Genomic DNA, 23,119 nt, shown 5'->3' with positions numbered 1-23,119 from the left:
CCGCGTGCGTGCAGCCCGTGCTCTGCAACAAGAGAGGCCACCGCAATGACAAGCCCACGCACCGCAGTGAAGAGTAGCCCCCACTCGCCGCAACTAGAGAAAGCCCGCGCGCAGCAACAAAGACCCAACGCAGCCAAAAAATAAATAAATAAATTTATAAAAAAAAAGAAATCACAGAATGTTGTAGCTTTTCTAGTCCAAGCCCTTCTTTTAAAAGATGAAAAACTCCAGCTCAGGGAAGTAAGTTAACTCTTCCAATATCCTATAATGAATGCATTAACAGCAGACCAGAGATGGGAATCCTGAGGTTTTCCACTAGCCATGTGGGGGACTAGGTCTGGGAAGGACTTTGCAGAAAGACCGTTCCTAAATCAATAACCTTGAGCAAGTGTCTTAACTCGTTGGAGCTGCTGTGGAACGACCCCTCTCCAGGCCACATTAGCCCGGGTGTAGAAGTAGAGACTTGGCAAAGGTCATAAGCTGTATTTCTCTAGCTCCACGTCCATTAGTTCTGTGGGAATTTAGCTTTCCCCAAATTCCTCCCAGTTAATCTTTACAAGGCCCAGCATGGATCTCAGTCGAGTCCTAGACCCAAGTTCTGTGAGCTGCCCTTGCTTCATCCCTCCTCCTTGCTTCAGTTGTTTGGGGTAATGTCCTCTGCCTCTCCTGATGTCCCATTTGAGTGCCCTTCTGGTGTCCAACAATGTCTCCAAGTCAAGCGTTCTGGTGTTTGTGTAGAAGGCATGGACTCCCACGGTGCAGAAACCACGGGCCTTGGTTTTCCCCTCACTGTTCTTTTCTATTGTTTCTTGAACATGGAACTGAAGCAATGTTTGGTGTTTGCTTTGTACTGCAGCCGTCATGCCTTAGGACCGAGGTGAGGGACAGAGGACGGTCTGAGTGGCACACTTGCTGTTGCCCTGAGAGCTGGCCCTCATCCCTAAAACTGGTTCATTGCCCTTGGGTTTTTCACAGCTGTATCCCTGGTGCCTAGCACAGTGTTGGATACATTGCAGGTGCTTGATAAAGGTTTGTTGAATGAATAGTGGACAGATTTCTCTCTTCCAGTGGATTCTTTCTTCAGACTTAGATTATTTTTTTCCCAGGAGGCTCAAACCAGTCCTTGCATCCTTGTCCGTCTCATTCTCCTGGAAGCTTCCGGATGGGTTTGTCTGAATGATAGGGTAAACATGGCTTAGGCTCCAGCTAGGATCCTATAAATCTAGGATGCATGCAATGAGACAATGCAGCTATACGTGTCCAGCATAGAGCCGGTGATATCATAGATTACTCAACACCATTTTGTCTTTTCTTTCTTTTGCCTAACTAGGATCACTGGCTCAGAAGGAGGGGAAATATCAAAGGCTTCACACAAAGAAACTGATTCAAAATGAAAGCAATTTGGAGTCAGGAAGGTTATGGTGTAACCACATCTGGCATAATGTGGGTTGTTCTACTCACTGAACATTAAAAGGGCTACGAGGATGTTATTTATTACAATTTTACTTTAAACCTCATCTATTTCCAAAGAGGATTGAAGGCAGGTAAAAACAGTTAGAAAACAAACACACATAAGAAAAAGAAAGAATAGAAGAATCAATATATCAACCAGCTGCTTGGGTACCTGTGATGAAAGACTGGACAGTGAAAAGTGAAGATGGGTGGAGGCTGCAACTGTCCATATGAGCAGAGTGACAGGTCTCAGGGGCAGGAACCAGTGGCTGCGGAGGGCAGAGATGGTTGTCAGTGGATCAACGTGCAGGGGTTTGTGTGTTTGGGGTGGAAACTAAAGAGGTACATCTGTGGGAGTTTCTGGGTGAGGGGGAAGTGATTGGTGTTTCTTTAATCATTCAAAGAAGTAGAAACCTGATTAAAGGAGATATATTGGTAGATTTGAACCTGGAAACGAAAAATAGTAGTGCTTTGAAGGAGGCAGCTTGTACAGATGTGACAGAATGATATTTGAGATGTTAACGACTGTTCTTTTCTTCTCCTCTTTTTCCTCCATCTCATTCTGGCCCCAAGGCAAAGGAAGAGAAAGGCTCCTGTATTTTCTAGACCTTGGGAATGGCATGAGAGGGCACATCTAGGTCCTATGAGTGGGGCAAGTTAGCTGAGAAAGAGTGCCAGACCAAGCCTCAGCACTGGAAGTGGTGTCTCTGTAGGCTGAGGGGACATGCATCAAAGGGATGTGGTCTGGACTGTCCCCAAAGCAAATCTGATGGGGATGTGACCACAATTCAGGGGGCCCCAGCACCTGCACCGTGCAGTCTCCATTCAGAGGAGAACTAAACATTACCCTAGCCAACCCAACTCTGAGGCCTGTAGAAGATGCAGACGCTGACTTCCACCTCACAACCCCACTGCCGGGGGAGCATTTGCAGGATCCCATCTTCCTCCAGGAACTCAACACCATCCCCAAATGGAAAGGAAAAATCATGTTGAATTAACTAAGTATTAAATAAAAAATGGCTAAGAAATACTGAGTCTTATTGAATTTACTCAAAAGTGACTAGAATACATTTCTTGCATCGAGCAGAATAGGGGCCTGAGGTCAGAAATGAACTTGAGTTATAAGAAAATGTAGTTACATGTTTGCACACCCTAGTCTGTGGATGTGAAATTTGTACCTGCTATTCTGGTTTTTATTGGCACTGTTGCTATAGTAATACATCAATTAACCAGAGAGCCTCCTTCCAGGAGATGTAAGCTTCAGGAATAACCCCCACATGGAGATGAAAGCTATTTCTAATGACAAATAGTCCCAGGACATGGAATGACAATGACAACCGTAAAAGTAGAAAAGGTCTACAGAGCTCACACAGAGACTGGTTGATTTGTATGCCAGAAGCCCTTATATTTTCTTCTCTCTTCCATCACTTCTGAGTTGTATGAACTTGGGCAAGTCATTTAACCTCTTTGAGACCAAGAACTGTGGAGAGAGAGTGGTGAATGTGCTTGGAAACCAAGATGAGCTGCACATACACACCACGTGATTCCCTTATTAGATGACTACTTCTGGTCATGCTGGGTTGTATCTGCCTCTCAGTCCCTAAGACAGTGTTCGGCATGTGCTAAGTGTTCGATTCTATGTGTGTTGAACTGAACTGAATGGGTTGACAACAGCTGGAAAGGTCAAAATGCTCCCTAGAAAAAAGACTGGAAGAAGAGGGACAAGGAGGGAAAGGAGAATAAAAAGGTCAGGATCTAGAGCAGAACAAACAGAGCAGGGAAAAGGGGGAAAGCCAGGCAGAAGCACCCCAGAGCCAGACCCACTGGCTGTGTGACCTTGGGCCAGTTAACCCATCGTTCTGGACCTCATCTGCCAAATGGGGATAATAATAGCACCTACTGCATAGGGTCCATGTGAGGATTAACTGAGTTAGCATAAGTGATGTAGCTGGTGCATGGGAAGAGCTCCGTGTTAATTATTTCTATTATTCGATGTGTCATAGGGAATAAGAAAAATGGTAGTCTCACTAATAATTAAAGAAATGCAAATGAAGGCAAGATACCATTATCACCTGTTGGCAAAGAGTTTTTAAAAAAATTATTTGCAGTTCTTGAACTCTTCACATTCTATGAAGATATAAAAGAAATTGGGGGATGGCGACTGGGGAGGAGAGACTAAGAGGATTTCTTGGGAGAGAACTGTGCTGAGAATCACACACACACACACACACACACACACACACGCACACTCACACACACCATCAAGGGTAGGATGCCAGGGCCTATTCCTCAACTCAAGCCTGGTGAAGGGGCATACCACAGGACTGATCTCAGGGGGCCTCGGCCTGCAGCAGCTTAAAGCAGGATTTTAGTTCCCGGCCAGAGACTGAAGTCAGGTCGTGGCAGTGAGAGCGCTGAATCCTAGCCACCAGACCAGCAGCCAGTGACAAGGCCCTGGCCCATCAGCTGTGTAGAAATGAGTTTCCACAGAGAGGTGGAAAGTAATGAAACAAGTAAAGTGTTTATTTGGAGGAAAAGTGTACGTGTGGATAGACACACGGGTGAGCTCAGAGAGAGAGTCTTGCCCTCGTGGTAGTTTGAATCACTATTATATGGGGCATTTCTTCTGGGTTTCTTTTGGCCAATCATCTTGCTTCGCCTGGTTCTGAGTTCATAGTTGGTTTATCTCAGGGTCCTCCCGTGTGTGCGCGCGCATCTCTTAGCCAAGATGGATTCTAGCGAAGAGGCCTATGGGTAGGTTCACATCACTCCCTTTCTGACCTCCAAGGAGCCTTTCTGCACATGTGTAGTCAGGAAGGTCTCCTTGACTTCGAGAATGAGGACTATGTGGCCTTTTGTCTCTTATCTGGGCAGAGCTCAGCCCCTCCTGCTCTTCATCTTGGAGTATCTGTCCACAGGGAACAAACTCCAGCTGTTCTGCCAAGGGCCCATCTGTCTCCTGCCTCAGGACCACTCAGAAAACTAAATATGGGGCCCCTACAGTTGGAGGAGGGGAGCACGGGAGACTGGTACCTGCTCCCACGAACCTAGAGGGCAAGAGAGGGGGGTTGGCTGCTTGGGAGGCTGAGAGCAGGAGAGTTGCAAAGAGACCCAGCAGGGAAGTGTCAAAGAGTACATGGAGGTGCCCACAAGAGAGTCAGCTTTAAATACGTGCTGTGCTATGAGAGCACAAAGCCATCTTATGACAGTACCCGTTAAAGAAAAACTTTCTTTTCCTCCTTCCCACTCCTTCTTCCTCTGCTGTGACCACGAAGGGATGAGAAGCAGCAGGTAGTGAGAAGAGAAAATAGGCTGACCACTCTCATTGCCAAAGGCAGGCAGCTTGCTTGCAACTGATCCCAGCTGGGGGAATGGGGGGAAGTCTTATCTTTAAATGAAGATGAAAGTGCTAATAGAATTAACATTCCATTACTGACTTTAAGGTTGTGTTTGCATCTTAAAGTGATCAGAGGCTGTTTTATTACTTAAAAGTGAGTAGAGTTTGTACATTCAGACACGGGGAATAGATTTCCTCTACTAAGCAGGTTTAATGAGACATGCGAAGCAGGAAAAAAAATTGTTTTCTCATTACATCCAATGAGTCCTGTTTACTGATTGTGCGTTGTTTTCCAGCAGTGCTCAGGTGGTGCTGTGGATGGCTGCATTGGCCTGCCCATTATCCAGCTCAGTCTGGTAGCAGCACCCTGATTTCCCTGTAGGGAATGACTCTGCTCCCTTGCTGCAGCTTTGGTAGACATGTTAATCAAGGTGCCCACTCCCTCTGGCTAAGAGAAGGGCGTGTATCCAAGCTAAGCCAATTGGACTTTCTCTCCAGACTCTTGGACCTTGAGGACAGAACTGGCATGCTGGAGTTAATTCATCCCAGCAGCTGTGATTAGTTCCTCTACCCAGATCTCTGGAACTTCCCTTGACTCTCTGAGCTTCCCCATGTCTGTCAAATAAATTCCTTTCCACATAAATTAGCCATCGTCAGTTTCTGCTGCTTGCAATGGAAAAATCCTAAGTGTCAAACTGGAGGGAAACAACATGTGCCAGAACAGAGCTGGCGATGTGACAAGTGTCATCCTATGAAGGATTCCCAAGTTCCTCTAATGAAAATGTCACAGTGCACATCTCAGCTTTTGTGGAATGTGGAGAGTTTAAAAGGTGGCAGGTAGGCAGGCAGGTAGATAGCCAGGCACACAGGTAGATATGGATAAACTTTTTATTTTATGTATTATATAGTCATCCTGTCTCTGGCCCAGTGCTAACTGAAACAGCAAATGGATTTGAATGAGCAAGTGTGGTTGATGGAGTCATGTATTTTTTGAGAGGCTTCTTTAGCGTTTCAAAATGAGACACAGAATTAGAAGGTTATACCACGTTAGTGAAAAGTAACCACTGTCCTGAAGCTATAGACCAATTCTGTGGCTTTTTCAAGAACCACTTTTCTGAATACTGTCTCTCTTGAGCAGTTTTATAGTGTTTCTGAAACCAGTTTATTGTGTGAGGCTTAATGATCTCCCTCCCAGTACATGTCAGTGAATCAAATGTCCTGGGGTTTAAGAGAATAAAATAGATTAAAATCAAGAAACGTGTATTGAGCCCTGTAGCAGACACTGTTGGTACCCTGCCCAATAGCCATCCCCCCACCCCCACTTCAGTTTAGATATCAAGCAGTCATGTATTTAAGGGATAGGTCACCCCAACCCCAATCCAAAAAGCAGCCTTAGTCATTCAAAATGATTCTATTTATTTTGTTAGTGATTGGCTTTGTAAAGGACATGTGACTGAATTTCTGTCCAGTGAGATATTAGTATCCATTTGCTGAGGAGAATATTCCAAGAGAAGTTTCTTAATCTTAAACAGAGGCACAAGAAAGAGATTTCTCCTTTTCTGCCTCTAACTGATGATATGTGAGGATGTGATGCCTGGAGAGAGTGCAGCTATCTTGTGACCATGAGGAAAGCTAGCTAGTATACTTAGATGGCAAAAAGGAAAGATAGAAGTTGGAGCATTGATAATTTAAGCTAATTAACTGACCAACCCTAAAACTGCCTTACCTCTAGCCTTCTTGTTAAATCTCTTTATTGTTTCAATCATTTTGAGTTGTTCTCTGTTATTTGAAAGCCTATTACCTTGGGGAGTTTGCAATCTCTTTTAAAAATGTCACAGACTGGATCTTTCAAATATATGGCAACAGTTGCTCTCAAAGATATTTTTCCTAACTGGTACTGTTAAAAAACTAAATTCAACTAAGTAAATTTTCTTCTAATTGGCTTTATTCAATGATTCATGAAGCAGGCAGCATCCCATCTAGCAAATAGAAAGCTCCGAAGAGCTACAGAAAAGGAAAAGTTTTTAACGTCAGAGAGGGGGTGGGATGAGGAAGTCATAAATGAAAAAAGGATTATTCCGGGCAAGGTCACCTTCCTTGGGGGTACAAAAGGATCTATTAGGCAGAGTACCTCACTCGCTGGTGCCGACCGGGAAATTTCAGACTGACGGGTTAAGATTACACTCCCGGGGAAAGTAGGGACTGCAGTTAGGTTAGGTATTAAGATTTGGTTTGGTGACATGAGCTTAGCACAAGTGATTCCATTTTGGAGTCTGTTGTTTCTTTCTTTCTTTCTTTTTCTTTCTTCTTTCTTTCTTTCTTTCTTTCTTTCTTTCTTTCTTTCTTTCTTTCTTTCTTTCTTTCTTTCTTTCTTTCTTTTTTTAACAATTCCCCCTTTGCGATCAAACTCTCAGCTTAACTGAGAGATGTGAACAAAATTTAAGCTATTGGCATCACTCCCAGCTACTACTCACAGCTTTTGTTGATCCTTTGTGTGTTATCTATAGGTCATGACGTCTTTGCTTAATCTCTGTGGCATTCACAGGTCATGGCTCTGGGTTTACAATCCTTAAGTCGGTCATTCTCTTGGCTTCTTTTCTAATGTTCTAGTCTTAGGGAGATCATTTCCTGGGTGGTCAGTAGTTGCAAACATGCATTTAAAGCCTTTGAGAGAATACAAGGCGCCAGAGAGAGTCCTATGATTATTTATTATAAGCAGGATAATAACCAATATTTAGAGTGTTCTTTGGAGACAAGATCCCCAACACCCAAACCAATCAAAATCAAGTAAGTCAAAGAAAGTCCCCATTAAAGGAGTCACCTTTTAAAGCCAAGTGCCTTGGTCAGTGATCTTATGTAACTGAGCCTTAACTTCCCCAGAAGAGTTAACCCAGGTACAGCAGGTGGTGGTGGCCACAGCACAGATACTTCCTTGCTCAGCTCAAAGATAATCAAGGGCTAGTCTACTATCAGGAACAGCTTGGCCACAGAGTCTAAGGATTTGGGGTGGTGGGGAGGCAGCTATTGCTTTAACAGTGGATTCTGCAATATCTTTAAGAATTAAGGAGATGTTTCTGATCATAGCCTCGTGTGTAGTCATTCCTAAACAGGGAAGTAGGGACCTGTCAAAGGAAGCGAATTCTGAATTATAGAAGCCTCCTAGTAGGTCCTTTCTAATTTGATGATGTAAATTCAGGGGAGTTGACCAATGAGGTGTCTCTGTGTAAACAGGGGCATAATTAGATAACCTAAGAGGCGTTGCGTGGTTATGCACCAGCCATCGAGGCATTCATAGACCCAAGGAGAATGATAACCACCGCAGACAAGGATAAATCCTGTCAGCGTACAAACCACTTTCACTAAGGTGGCACTGTTAATAGATTCATTTGCAGAGACTGTTGCATTTGCCTATTCAAACCAAAGGTCAGTTAGGTTTTTCCTAACCTGAAATAAAAAGTTGTTCTAAATTCCATAGGTTACCCCCCTTATTATTATTATTATTATTATTGCTAAGGGGGGTTACCTATGGAATTTAGAACAACTTTTTATTTCGGGTTAGGAAAAACCTAACTGACCCATATCCCCTTAGACATGGATGATGGCATTATCTTTCCAGGCCAATACCAGAGTAAAGGAAAGAAAGGGAAGAAAAAATGATTTCATGTTTAGTTTAGGTATGAAGTCTTGATCTGGCATCTTGGGAGGAAGCAGTCTACCTTGACTATTTCTCTTCCTAGTTGATTTGATATGGATGTCTCTTAACATTTGTGCAGGACCAGATGACAGGGGGAGCCTTCTTCAGCTGTGAGATGTACATCCAAGGTTCAAGTCCCTGAAGTCTAGCTGCCATCTGAGTAGTGAGGATAATCTGGCTTAGTCCCTTCCAAGAAAATTCAAGGGCAGTCTTTGTTTTTACTGATTACAAATCAGAAGGGTGGGAGAAAATTGGAATCATTAGTTTGGAGAGTCATAGCCTGATATTTGAGGAAACTAGATTTCAGAATCCAGTCCAATTTATAGATATATAACAAAACCTCAAAGACAATTAACAGGACTAGAATCTAATATAGACAAAGATGCAAACACAATTTTTCTCTCTACAATTATCCCCATTTCTTTTTTCCAAGGACAATAATAATAAAACAATTTGTATGCAGTAAATTTGGCTTGATTATTTACATAAATACAGCAAGAATATTGATTGACCTCATAGGTTATTTTATTTTATTTTATTTTTGGCTGTGTTGGGTCTTCGTTTCTGTGCGAGGGTTTTCTCTAGTTGTGGCAAGCGGGGGCCACTCTTCATCGCGGTGCGCGGGCCTCTCACTATCGCGGCCTCTCTTGTTGCGGAGCACAGGCTCCAGACGCGCAGGCTCAGTAGTTGTGGCTCACGGGGCTAGTTGCTCCGCGGCATGTGGGATCTTCCCAGAGCAGGGCTCGAACCCGTGTCCCCTGCATTAGCAGGCAGATTCTCAACCACTGCGCCACCAGGGTAGCCCCCATATAGGTTATTTTTAAGATGGCTTTGATGGAACCTTGTAAGCTAGGTACCAGGTTGGTTTTCCAAGACGCTTTATTGGCTCCAAAAAGTCAACTTTAATTCCTTAAAGCTGAATTGACCATATCTGAGTCTATGCATGTCTCTGTCAAATATCACAATCCAGTCAAAGCCTTGGTAATATAGCCAATGTTTCAAATTGTGTTCTGTTACAAGGACAATAGATTTTTATTGAACTTATGCAAATGACTGTGTTGCCATGAAAAAAATATGTAAGAGTTTCCAAATTTTGGCAAGATCAGATAGGGAAAAATAGTAAATGTTTCATCATTGTTCACAGAGGTATATCTTGTCAAATTGTTGCTAAGCTTTAAGAGAAAAGAGAAAAATGTTTTGTTAAGTCTGGAAAAATAAGATGTAAAAGAATCAGCAATGTTTCAAACAAAAAGTCTAAAAATTATGATAATCCTCCTCAGTTTATTCAGTCCATGTTATTAATTCTTGTTCTGCTTGAATCCATTTTTCCCATTAGTTCTGGAAATTTTTACCCAGCTCTGTTTTATGATCTTAAATTTATCATAAACTTGTACTTGTCAAAAGTCCTTTCCTTAAATTTCCATGAAGATGAAGTACTTTTGTAGGAATGCTTTTGTAAAGGCATCAGAGTAAAACAATAAATGTCTGTAATTGACAAAAGATTTTTTTAAAATGCCCATTGTTAAAGATCTGATGAGAGTTAATTATAATGGAATTGATGAGGAAATTTATTGTTTCTGTGACACACAACACTTTAAAATGATAACTGGAATTATGTTGATAACATCATACCAGGTCATATCAGACTTTTGGAATTTTACACAATGTCTGGAACACTCATAGCATATACCTATACAAGTACAACATAAAGAAAGCTTAGTATTACATCTTATTTGGCAATGCTTCCCATGTAATTTTACATAACAAATAAGCTGAATTCAAATTATCAAGTAAGTTTAACATCTCCTTTCCTATAAGGAAAGGTTTTTCATTAATTTTAATTTTAGTTTCCCCTTGGCTGTTTAAAGGGAATATCATAGTAATTTATCAGCAAAATCCCTCAGAGTCTTGTGAACTCTGGGAGAGGCCTATACAAGGGCCCTCCTTTAAAGGAAGATATGAGGATGTCTGTAAGATCATTAACTTGGCTGACTTTTGTTTATGGTCTTGTAGTCTCTTCAGAGAGGAAAGACAATCCGGACAGAGATTGCTAGACCGAATACACAAGTAAAGGATGATAGAGGGGAGCAGTAGGAGTTGCAACAATCTTAGAGTCTTTTATTTTAGGTACCTCTTGTATCTTTAATTTTTTATTAACCTTTTGCAACAAATCTTTCAATGAAGCTATTTTTGAATTTTGAAACCTTTTGGAGCCTTCTGTATACAAATTAAAACATGTATCCCATTCTGTTAGTCTGATTTGCAGGCCCTTGCTTTAAAATGTACTTCTTAAATGATCTTACCTACTTGGAACATTCCTCATAATAGTCACTGTAGTTCTAGGTTGTAATTCCCCTGAGGGCTGGCAGCAATTTGGTAGGACCCTTAGCCACAAATGAAGGTCAACCCACATTTCTGTCAGCCATATCTAGCTGCAAATGGGGTGCAGCCCACATTTCTTTTTTTAAAAAAATATTTATTTATTTAGTTGCGCTGGGTCTTAGTTGTAGCATGTGGGTTCCTTAGTTGTGGCGTGCAAATTCTTAGTTGCAGCATGCATGTGGGATCTAGTTCCCTGACCAGGGATCGAACCCAGGCCCCCTGCATTGGGAGCACGGAGTCTTATCCACTGCGCTACCAGTCCCACAGCCCACGTTTCTGCCAGCCATATTTTGGGGCCCCCAACCTGACGGTTACCGAGCCAAGTTCTCAGGACACAAGATTCTAGGTCGTCTTTAGTAAGATTTTAGCCATTTTCTGTAGTTATTTATAGCTTCCAGGACTGCAGCTCTTAGACATAAAATAAGCAGGTGTGCTGAAAGGTGGCTCACTTAGCTCTTTGGATTTAAAGATTCCATTTCTTAAATTTATTTATTTATTTATTTATTTATTTAAGCTAAGCCATTGGGTCTCTTGAGCCAAACTAATACCTAAGAGGGGTGTGCTGAGGGGTTGGGGATTATGTTGTGTTTTACAGTGTACTTCTTGCATGGACATTTTCTTGAGATTGGCAGGTGACTTAGCGTCAATCTAACCTGTTCCATGACCACTTATCCTAACACAGGAGTCTTTGGGTAAGGTGGCAAGTGCTCTAACAGCTCTTAAATGCTTGACCTGTGCCCATGAATTTTTGCAGCTTCTTTGACTTCTGAGATTCCCATTAGCAATTAGCCTTTATCTACATAAAACGACAAACAAACATGTGCCCCTTAATATATTGGCAGTAACCGAGAGATGTTACTACATCCTGGTCAAGAAAAGGACCTGTGGGTACCACTACCAATCCCTCCCTTGGAACCTTGGACTGGGGAAAGGACTGAACCAGCGGATTTCAACACATGGGAACTGCAGACTAGGAGCGCCGCATAAATGGGGAGCTGTGCACTGTCATTAATAGTTCTTATGTGGATCTTGGGTCAGAATTGAGGGCTGGGGTTTCTACTGAAAAACCTGGGAACTGTGGTCCGAAATAAAGGGTAGGGTCTGAGCTCCAGGTAGAACTGTCTAGCAGCTCAAGCTGACCTGCTCTACAAAGGAAAACCAGTTAGTTAGATCAGGAGCTCAGTGCAAAGACAGTGGAGCTTGGAACCGAGAGGAACTTACCCCTGGCTCTCAGAAATGTCAAGAAAGACGGACCTCAAAAAGAGGTTTGAGGGTATCACGCCTGTGTTTCTCAGTATCTCTGAACACCGTCAGATGTTCACCTTGCTGCCACCAAATTTTTGTTAAAAAACAAAATTCAACGGAGTAAATTTTAAAACTCTAATTGTCTTTATTCAGTGATTCATGAATCAGGCAGCAACCCATCTAGCAACAAAAAGGAGCTCCAAAGAGCTACAGAAAAGGAAAAGATTTTAAAGGCAGAGAGGGGGTGGGACAAGGAAGTCATAAAGAAAAAAAAAGAATTATTTCAGGCAATGTCACCTTTCTTTGGGGAACAAAAGGATCTATTAGGTGCATTGCCTCACTGGTGCTGACAGGGAAATTCCAGGCTGAGCAGTTAAGATTACATTCCTGGAAAAGGTTGAAACTGCGATTAGATTAGGTATTGTCCTGATCTGGTGACATGGGCTTAGCACAGGTACCTCCATTTTGGACCTGTTTCTTTTTTTTTTTAAACAGTACTAACATCCTTCTGAACCTTATATGAAAGATTACTTGAGAACCACAGAGCTCTGTAGGTAAGCAAAGCTATCTTATTACTAGATAATTATAAAATGCTCTCTGAGGTTATTGTCTGATGATATTTTTACCAGCTTCCTGCCCTCTCCATCACCCCCTCCATGTTACTTCCCTGATCTAACCTATGGACCAGGGGAATATTCTGAATATGAAGTATTATTACAAAACAAATGTCATGAGCAAGCTGCTCTAACAAGTAGACACTACAGAGGATTTCTTCAGCCTTGTGACAATATTAAAGATATGGCTTTCATATTGCTTGTGCCTAAGAGTCTGTTGAAAGTCAAACATTAAAAAGAACTTGAGGAGGGCTTCCCTGGTAGTGCAGTGGTTAAGAATCCACCTGCCAATGCAGGGGACATGGTTCAATCCCTGGTCCGGGAAGATCCCACATGCTGTGGAGCAACTAAGCCCATGCGCCACAACTACTGAGCCTGCGCTCTAGACCCTGCGAGCCGCAACTACTGAGGCTGCGTGCCACAACTACTGAAGCCCGTGCGTCTAGAGCCTGTGCTCCGCAACAAGAGAAGCTGCCACAATGAGAAGCCCGCGCACCACAATGAAGAGTAGCCCCCGCTCACAACTAGAGAAAGCCCACGTGCAGCAATGAAGACCCAATGCAACCAAAAATAAATAAATAAAGGTACTTTAGCAAAAAAAGTATATTAAAAAAAGTACTTTAGCAGTACTTAAAAAAAAAAAAAAGAACTTGAGGAAATTGTGACCAATGGCATATTTGGAGAAAAGTGACATCCGATGAAGAAGAGGATGATAATAGTGATGTCTTGAATAAATTTGTGTCCAAACACTTCTGCACAATTTCTTGGCAATGGTGAACGATAATCTTCCTTCACATCCAAACACAAACCTCCTACACATGAAGGCACAGTGGGTCCCAATCTAGTTCACGATGGTAGAGATGCAGAAATAACTGATATGGTTTCCACGGCTGCTGAAGGGTTAAAAGACATGGATGGTCACAGTGAAGAGGAAAAAGCTGTTCTGGAGGCCAGAGCAATCACTGGGGAGAAGGCAGCTCTGACCTTTGATTTGCTCATTAATTTTGCAGAAAGGCAACTTGCAGTACATTGCCCCCAAGAGCAGGCAGGATACAACCTTCACCTAGCTTTATGAGAGAGAAACAAATAGCCAAAAACCAAGCTGACTTTGGGGCTTTCCCAAGAGAGCAATTTGCAGGGCGTCTCCTGGGGTCAGTGATCATTCACCCCTATGGGCCATCCTGTCTGCCACAGTTACCACAGGGCAGGGCGATGGCCACAGTTTGGGTGGCTAACCAGAGACTGCACGGCATGGAGAGACGCCCAGGTTTTGAAGGCACCTGGCTCCTACCACCCTGCCTCCAGCCTCCTCCACCTTTACCTAGTTGTGTGACCTTGGGCAAATTCTGTATCTTTTTTCAACCTTAGTTTTTTCACTTGAAAAGTGCAGATAGGGCTTCCCCTGGTGGCACAGTGGTTAAGAATCTGCCTGCCAATGCAGGGGACACGGGTTCGAGCCCTGGTCCGGGAAGATCCCACATGCCATGGAGCAGCTAAGCCCATGCGCCACAACTACTGAGGCTGCTCTCTAGAGCCCGCGAGCCACAACTACCGAAGCCCATGCGCCTAGAGCCCGTGCTCCGCAACAAGAGAAGCCACCGCAATGAGAGGCCTGCGGACCACAACAAAAAGTAGCTCCCGCTTGCTGCAACTAGAGAAATCCCACACACAGCAATGGAGACCCAACGCAGCCAAAAATAAATAAAAGTAAACATAAATAAATTTATTTTTTAAAAAAAGTGCAGATAACAGGCTCACCCACCTTAAAGGTTATTGTAAAGATTAATAGAGATAATGTGAATGTTGTCTGTGCCTACTGTTTCGTGAATCCATACTCCTTTATCTGGGGATCCTTCCAACTCCATGTATAAAGTTTCCAGGGTGGTCATCCTATTGTTCTGAGATACACACCAACCAAACTGGGCCAAATGGAGTCCTATCGCTGGAAGTTTAGGAACTGAAACAACCGGAAAGAAGGGCTAGTCTCTTTCTGAAACTGAGGACCTATAAACTTGAAGATGAAAGTAGCGCTGTTCTGCAGAGCAGAAAAAGATGGTCAACAGTGAGAGAGAATATGAAAGGAGGAGCCCAAAGATAAGAGAAGAAGGAACTTTCCTTGGGTACCCCCCAGCCCCCAGGACTCCAGCCTAGTCCCAGTGAATGCCTAGAGCTCAGACTCCAGTTAGACACCCCATAAATCCCTCTGACTATCTCCATTTTTGCCTAGCTTAGCATGAGTCCTTTTCTGATACTTATGGCCAACAGAGTTCTTCATAATACAGCGTATTATAGAGCAAGGGTTCTCTCTCATTCAACAAATATGTCTTGCGTGCCTGCTCTGGGCCAGGCATGTCCTAGACAGTCCAGTGGGGAATACAGGCATTCACAAATAATCACCCCCCCAAATATATAACTCCTGGTCCCATTCCCTTGTGTTATTAGAAAAAGTCTAAATGATGTTCCATACAGACACTTAAGAAGATCGAGAAGCATTCTAATGGGGTTAAGGGTCAAGTCCCGGCACTTGGACAGTTAAACTTCAGTCATGTGGAAAATGTACTAATCCCAGCAGCATATTCCTTCCTGCCAGATGAGGCAAGCCTCACTGTGTATCCCTGGGCCTCTCATTTCCCATCATCACCTTTATTGCTCTCTTTAAATCCTGGGATTTCCATTTCTCTTCCCCTCAGAATGATTCTGCTTTTAACAACTCCAGACCTTTCTCCCTGTTATTCTGTAGCGCTAGGCTGGTGCATCCGCATCATATAAGAGAGACACCTCTCCCCAAGCAGAGGGCTGCGCAGCCCCAGTGAGCTGTGTTGTCACTGATTTCTGGCTCCCCGTCCTCTGCCTGTTGAGGAAAATCACTTTATCAAGATGAAAAGTCGGGGGTGGGGGGTGGAACAGGGCTTTCTGTTTGGCTCCACGCACTCTCTTGCATATTCCAGGGGCACTTACATTTACAAGTCATATATGTGACTATACGTGAGTGATGTGGAGAGAAACTACCAAATATTGAAGCGAGGTGTGTGATTTGCCTTACATTTATTCAGTTATGCTTTTCAGAATTTCAATGTGGGGCAGGGAAGGGGAGCGACTCTGAATGTGGAAATAAGGAACAGAGGTAGCCTGCCTGCAGAGGTTTTAGGGGAGATACTTTTCTGCCTCTCAGTCTGCCATTTAATGCTGCTGAATGCACTTGGGGTTCTTTAACATCGTCTTCAGTGTCATCAATATCATGCTCACCACGTTTCAGAACCGGAAGGTTCTGAGCATCCTTCTAGTTGAATCTGTTGTTTCCCAGATGAAGGAACTGAGGTTCAGAAAGGAGGAATGATTTGCTCAAGATCAAACTGTGAAACTGGGGCAGGGGCTAAAAACCAGATCTTCTGACTTCTTATCCACTATTATCAGGCTTTTGTGTTGGGTGAAGCGCTGGGTGAAGCCTGAAGCACTAGATTTTGGCTTCAGCATGGTAGGTGAAGACCTGAACATCAGGATGCCCCTAGTCTCAGACAGACATGAACAAATACACAAGGCAGAATTCTCTTACAATTTGTTTCCATCTAAGTAGCAATGTAAAAACTTCGAAAGTAGGGAAGTTGTCATCCTAACACAATCTGTTAGCATTCTGTTCTTTTCCTTTATACTTTTTTCCTTTACATTCAGTTTTCTCTGCACGCAGTTGTGATCAAAGTGTATCCACACACTTGTATCCTCTGTTTTCATTTAACATTATGGCACAAGCAGTTTCCATATTATTGCTTTGTCTTCATAGCAATAATTTTAACGATTACTTAATATTCTAGCACTTATTAAGTAACGATTACTTAATATTCTAGTTGTACCACAGTTTACTTACCCATACCTGTATCATTGGACATTTAGGTTTCTCCAGTTTTCCATTAATATAAATAATGCTGCAATGAACATCTTATGCATATAGCCTTTCCCCCATATTTATGTTACTTCTCTAGGATGGATTCCAAAAGTGGAATAAGTAGGCCAATGATTTTGAGCACTTTTATGGCTCTTGATACATATTACCAAACTGCCTGCTGAAAGATTCTTACCAGTTTACATAAACGATTTTGAATGAGTCAAAACAGTGACCAAATAAATACTTCGCAAGGACTGAATAAGAACCACTTCCTGTATGCATCATGCACGCACGCTGGGTAAATGCATTCTAGGTTGTTTGCTGTGGGATAATCCTACCTCTCTCATAGGGTTGAAACAGGAGGAAGAAAGCAAAGGCCTTAAGGTTTGTCATGCCATTTTTATCTCCAGGCTTCTGGGCTGTAGTTTTTGTGACTGCACAGTAGAATCACTTGAAATAATTATCATACTGGATGTCCTGGGCCAGATCTCAGAGATTTTAGTTTAATTGACCTGGGGTGTGGTCCAGCTCTGAGATTGTAAAGTTCCCTAGGTGATTCTAATAGGAGAGTGAGCTTCCCCGCGTAGACCCACAGACAGGCAGGGAGGCTGAGGAGGTCAACAGAGGCAATGACCCTGAGTGATGTCCCCAGACCTACTTCCTTCTCTGCTTCCTGTGCCCTAGGGAGACCTCAACCCACGCCACTGCTCCTCCCATCCTGAGGGCGGATATGCCTGGCTGCATTCAGCTCCCACAAGCCCTGACTTTGGAGGCCCAGGAATTCCGGTGAGGAGGGAACTCAGAAGAACACAATGTTAGGGACAATTGTAGAGTCTCCAATCTGCCAGCCTGAAGGGCCTTAAATGGATGGGAATCTCGAATGTCTAACTTTAAGGGATTGGTAAACATGTCATAGTACATTCACAGCGTGGAGTGTCACACAGGCATTAAAGAGTAGATTTGTGCTAAATGCAAAGATCTTCAAAATACTAAAGGAAAAAAGCCAGGTACAGAAGAGATGTACAATATGTTCTGATTTGGAGATAAAAAGAACCTATTGCATGCATATTCACTTGCATGAGCACAGAAGGTGTCTAAGATAGATAAGAAATGAACAGGAGTGGTGGTCTTAGGAAGATGGGATTGGGGCATTGGGAGAGGGAGAAGGAAGGGGAATTGAACTGTTCACCTTAGGCCCTTCTCTACTGCTTGGATTGTGTGCTTCAAGCATGTATCACTTTTAATTTTATTTTTTAAAAATATTACAAGGTTTTCGAATAGCAAGGTGGCAAGAAAGAGAGAAAATAGTAAAGAATAATAATCTCATACATTCCTCATAGCAAAGTACACTTTTAAAAGTGCTACCACTAACCCTTTTGAGATGAGTTGGGTCAGTATTATTTCCATTTTGTAGACTACTTTAGGAAACTAAAGCTCAAAGAAGTAAAGAAATAGCAAAAGCATCAGGGCCTGTCAAGAAGTGGACTGATGTCCAGGGCTCTGGACTTCCAGCATCTGACCCCCCAGCACCCTTTTTACATTTCCATACTTCAGAAATAAATCCCAGAGGAGCAGGATTCTGATGTCCCAGAAACCACTAATTTCCATTGGCCATGGCTTTTCCTGCTCCCACCCTACACATAGTGAAGCCCAGAGTGGGCATCTAAGTGTGCCTGAGGACCCATCTCCCAGAGGAGACGGGAAGTCAAGAACAGCTGGGGAGCTCACCTTCCAGGAGGCCAATGGCAGAGATGAGGCCTAAGAGGCAAGCAGGGCTCTCCCCTGGAGGTTTTACTGTTACAGCTCCTCTACTTCCAATGGTGTGGGCTGAACAGAGGAGAGAGGCAGTCTGAAGGTGAACTGGCTGGAAGTGCGTGTGGGGAAAGGAGGAAATACAATCACTGAGAACTGAAAATGCAACACGAACCATGAAGCTTACTGGTAGCGCTTCAGGGAGCCACGACCCGGCTTCCAGCCCAACCCCATCCAAGCACCACCTGAGTCTGGGCCTGGATTCCCTTAGGCCAGCGGTAGAGCCCTTCAGAGCAGGGGAGAGAGACAGAGAGACAGAGAAAATAGGTCACAAATTCCATCAGAGTCCCATAAAACACCACACCTGAGAGACAATCTTCTGAGGATCATCTGTGTACCTGGCTTCCACACTGTACCTTCTTCACCTCTCCCCCCTATATCTGGAGTGCTTGGGGAGGTGGGAGAGATGCATCTTCCTGACCTCTGTGTCCTCTGTGGCACCTTGCCAGCTGGTTGTATAAAACTCCTCTACAGGGACTTCCCTGGTGGCACAGTGGTTAAGAATCCACCTGCCAAAGTAGGGGACACGGGTTCGAGCCCCTGGTTCAGGAAGATCCCACATGCCGTGCAGCAACTAAGCCTGTACACCACAACTACTGAGCCTGTGCTCTAGAGCCTGCGAGCCACAACTACTGAGCCCTCATGCCACAACTATGGAAGCCCGCATGCCCTAGAGCCTGTGCTCTGCAACAAGAGAAGCCACCACAATGAGAAGCCCGCGCACCAAAACGAAGAGTAGCCCCTGCTCACCGCAACTAGAGAAAGCCCGCGTGCAGCAACAAAGACCCAACGCAGCCAAAAAAATAAGTAAATAAAATATAAATAAATAAAAAAAATAATAAAACTCCTCTAAAAATGTATATCAAAGTAAAATGGAATGGACACCAACAAAGATGGTGATGGTCAATATTTACTCCATTTTATTAATCAATTTATTAATTTTATACATTGTATAAATTAGATGTATTATATATAATAATGTTATATTGTATCAATTCTATAGATTTCTATAAATTATAGAAATTCTATAAACTATGAAAGAAGCTAACCATTATTGACTCCATTTTACAGATGAAGACTCTGAGCCCAACAGAGGTAAGGGAACTTGCCTGAAGCCACACCAAGAGTAAGGGGAGCCAGGCCCAGCTGGACAGGGTGACAGAGTCCTCCAGCTCCGCCACTGCCCATACCACTTTCCAAGAGCAGCGCAATTCTCAGAGAACATGTTGAATCATCGTTAAGCAGGAGGAGATTTCCTACTGCAGGATGGGGTAGTTAGAGTGATGGTTTCAGGGGTGGCTTTGATAGGGAAGGATGCAGGATCATTATGTGAAGAATGAACCTAAGGGGTGTGTTCATCTGATGAAAAATCAATCAAGCCACGCTTATGAGTTGTGCACTTTTTTGTATGTAGATTATGCTTCGATAAAAATTAAATTAAAACGAATGAGCCAGCAAACAGTCCCTGGTGTTCCTGGTGCTGTCTCATAGAGAAGGATGACTGGTTAATTCTTCTCCCCCGTGGGGCGGGAGACGGCAGGTGTTGGCTTTTCTGGAACCTCTCCCTGCTTCTCAGCATCCTCCACACTGCCACCGAGCTGTCATCCTGAAATAAAGGTCCAATCAGGTCCTCCTCTGTCTACAGTTCCTCATTAGCTTCTTGTTTCCTCCAGAATAAACTCCAGATTCCTTGGCAAAACTGGCCATGTTCTGTGCCTAACCAGCTTTCCAATCTAATTTTTCATAGGAGACGAGGCATAAGACCCCAGGTTCTACCATCTCCTGGCCATGTGACTTGGGCAAGTCACTGAACCTTACCTGTAAAACAAGAGTGATGGTAGTGTACCGAGATCATGGTGAAGATAGCAGAGATTATGCACGTGGAATGCGTAAAACAGTGTCAGGCTCCTAATTACTACTCAGTAAATGTTTGCTATCACTTCTCATTTTTCACTTGACTACCCAGACACAGTAGGTTATTTCCCCACTACTCTCTGATTCCTTATTCCTCTCTCACCCCTACATTTTCTTTACTTATCCCAGTTCCCCTCTCCAAAGAATAGCTCAGCTGTCACTCCTCCAGTGGGGCTCCTTCTGGCGCCCTCCACCCTACTTCCAGTGGGGGACTTCTCAATCCTCTCTCACACTCTCATGATGCTTTGTCTGTGCTTCCACTAGAGCACTAATTCTGTGGTACCTGCCATTAGTGCTTTCATAGGGGACCTTCTCCCTTGCTCTAGTGTAAACATCTTCTTGTTCATCTCCAGGAACCTCCCAGCGACTGGCACTCTGCATGTTGGAGTGGACAGTGTCTGAGATGTTTGTCCAGCAGGTGAGCCAACATCCCAGCCCTTTCTCTGAGGCATGCCCACTGTCCCCAGCAGTTATTTTGGGCAGTGTGACTCCTTGTCCCCACTGTCCCCTCCAGCAGCTGTTGATAGGACCAGAGATGAGCAACTGACCCAAGCTGGGCTGATCAGAATGTTTGGTCCTAGGAGTTAGAAATGGAGGGGACATTTACTGTTGGTCTGCCCCAGTACTGCCCCAAATCTGTTAGGAGTTGAATTTTGTGTTCCCACCCCACCCCTACTAAAAAGTAACGTTGAAGACCCAATCCCCAGTACCTGTGAATGTGACCTTATTTGAAAATAGAGTCTATGCAGATGATTAAGATGAGGTCATCGGTGTGGGCCCTAATCTAAAACACTGGTGTCCTGGGACTTCGCTGGTGGTCCAGTGGTTAAGACTGCACGCTTCCAGTGCAGGGGGTGCGAGTTCAATCCCTGGTCAGGGAACTAAGATCTCACATGCCGCGTGGCCAATAAAATAAATAAATAAATAAAGGGAAATTTTAAAAAAACAACACTGGTGTCCTTATAAGAAGAGGAAATCAAGACACAGAGACAGATACATACAAAGGAAAGATGTGAAGACACAGGAGAACCTGCATCTACAAGCCAAGGAATGCCTAAGGCTACCATAAGTGAAGAGGGAAGCCTGGAACAGATTCTCCCTTGCAGCCCACAGAAGAAGCCACCCTGCCCACATCTTGACTTCAGACTGCTACACTCCAGAGCCGAGACAATGAACTTCTGTTCTAAGTCACCCAGTCTGCAGGACTTCATTAAGGCAGCCCTAGAAGACTAACATACACTCCTTTGGTTGAACTTCTCCTCCTGTCTCAAGCATATGGTTCAAGAAGAGTGACTCTCCTCTCATCCTCCCTTGCTGTGGTTGTCGTCATCATCATCATCATCATCATCATCATCACTGCTGACACAGAGCCTTACTTTGCCGTAGGCACTATTCCAACCACTCTAAATTTATTCTTAATAACAATCTATGAGATGGGTCCTATTGTTATCCTTATTTTACAGACAAAGAAACTGAGGCACAGAGAGGTTAAGTGCCAAGAGTCACACAGCTAATATGTAACAGAGCCAGGATTTAAGCCCAGGCAGTCTTATTCCAGAGTCTATGCTTTCTCCTCTACCCTTATCTAGTGCCCCTCCCACCTAACCCACGGATGGAGACATGCCCCAAGCTGGATCAGTTAGAGCCCACTCTAAGAATTTTTCTTAAATTCGAATTTGTGGAGAAGAGCCAACCTTCTCAGGTGGCAAGACTAATCAGGTGTCGTTAGTGTCCTTTAACATGTGGAAGGAGCGGGTCTACCTTAAGCAAAGAACACTCACAGGCAGACACAGGAAATGGAGAGATAAATGACATTCAGTCCCTGTAACCTTCTGTCCAGAAGGCCTTGCCCCAGCCTGCCCTTTCCAAGGCTTGTTTATCAGAGCCCATAAATTACACTTTTGCCCAAGCTAGTTGTGTTGGGTGTCCATTATTTGCAAGCAGACGATTCCTGACTGGCACACCGGCAAACTGGAAACCGGGACTGAAAGACTCCATTTCCACTGGGGAGTGGTCTCTTGAGTGGTGGTGGTAAAAAGAAACCTTGGCTCCCGTGAGGCAGGCATCTTCTGCAAGGGGCTGAGTACCGGGGAGAGCTGGGGTCTGCAGGGGAGATGGAGGAGCAGATGCTGAGAAAGGCAGAGTGGGGATGGAGAGAGAGCACCATGGAGTCCTAAGAGTTTTTCAGGTCTGAGGCTTGGCTGCATTCCTGCTTGTGGGTTCTATGAGATCTCCCCGTAGCCATGTCATCAGCTCCCATTTTCAGTTTAAACCGACACATGTTGGTTTCAGTAGGTTGTATGCAAAGAATCATAAATTCACACGCAGCTGGTACTTAATACTGTTGAATATAATAGAAGGTTTCTAAGTGAAATGATAGATAGGATAAGGCATGTTCCTTAGGAATATTGCTCTGGAGGCTGTATGTAGGAACAATTCCTTTTGGGGAACATGGATGGGAAGCAGAGATAATAATAGAGAGGTGCCCGCAGAGGCCAGTCTGAGAGGTGAGTAGAGCCTGAGTGACTGGAGAGAGATGTGGGGAATACCAAGGGAAGGGATGTGGTGGACTCAGCGTCTGAGGGGATGGGGCAGTAAAGGAGAAGGACCTGTCAAAGAGGATGGGAGTTTAAGCCTGGTTTCCAGAAGGAAGGATGGTACCATTAATAGAAGGAGGGCAGTCAGGAGAGAAGATGAGTGGCTCTCAAACATTGACATTGAGCTGAGGTGCCAGTGACAGAAATAATAATTAGGTTCAGGAGAGGAGCCGGCTGTAGAAGCAGAGACTG

General features: G+C 43.9%; 1 long non-coding RNA gene across 1 annotated transcript; it reads left to right on the top strand.

Annotated features, from left to right (window-relative positions):
* Positions 1-8,947: 8,947 nt before the first annotated feature.
* On the top strand, positions 8,948-12,968 carry LOC309659641. Its single transcript, XR_014262898.1, has 2 exons — positions 8,948-9,002; positions 9,297-12,968. It is a non-coding gene; the product is annotated as an uncharacterized lncRNA (long non-coding RNA).
* The last annotated feature ends 10,151 nt before the right edge of the window (positions 12,969-23,119 follow it).

Source organism: Balaenoptera physalus (assembly GCF_965194825.1).
Source record: "Balaenoptera physalus genome assembly, chromosome: 4".
Taxonomy (NCBI): Eukaryota; Metazoa; Chordata; class Mammalia; order Artiodactyla; family Balaenopteridae; genus Balaenoptera; species Balaenoptera physalus.
The sequence above is the reverse complement of the archived record's forward strand: the minus strand, read 5'-3'. Positions and strand labels throughout refer to the sequence as shown.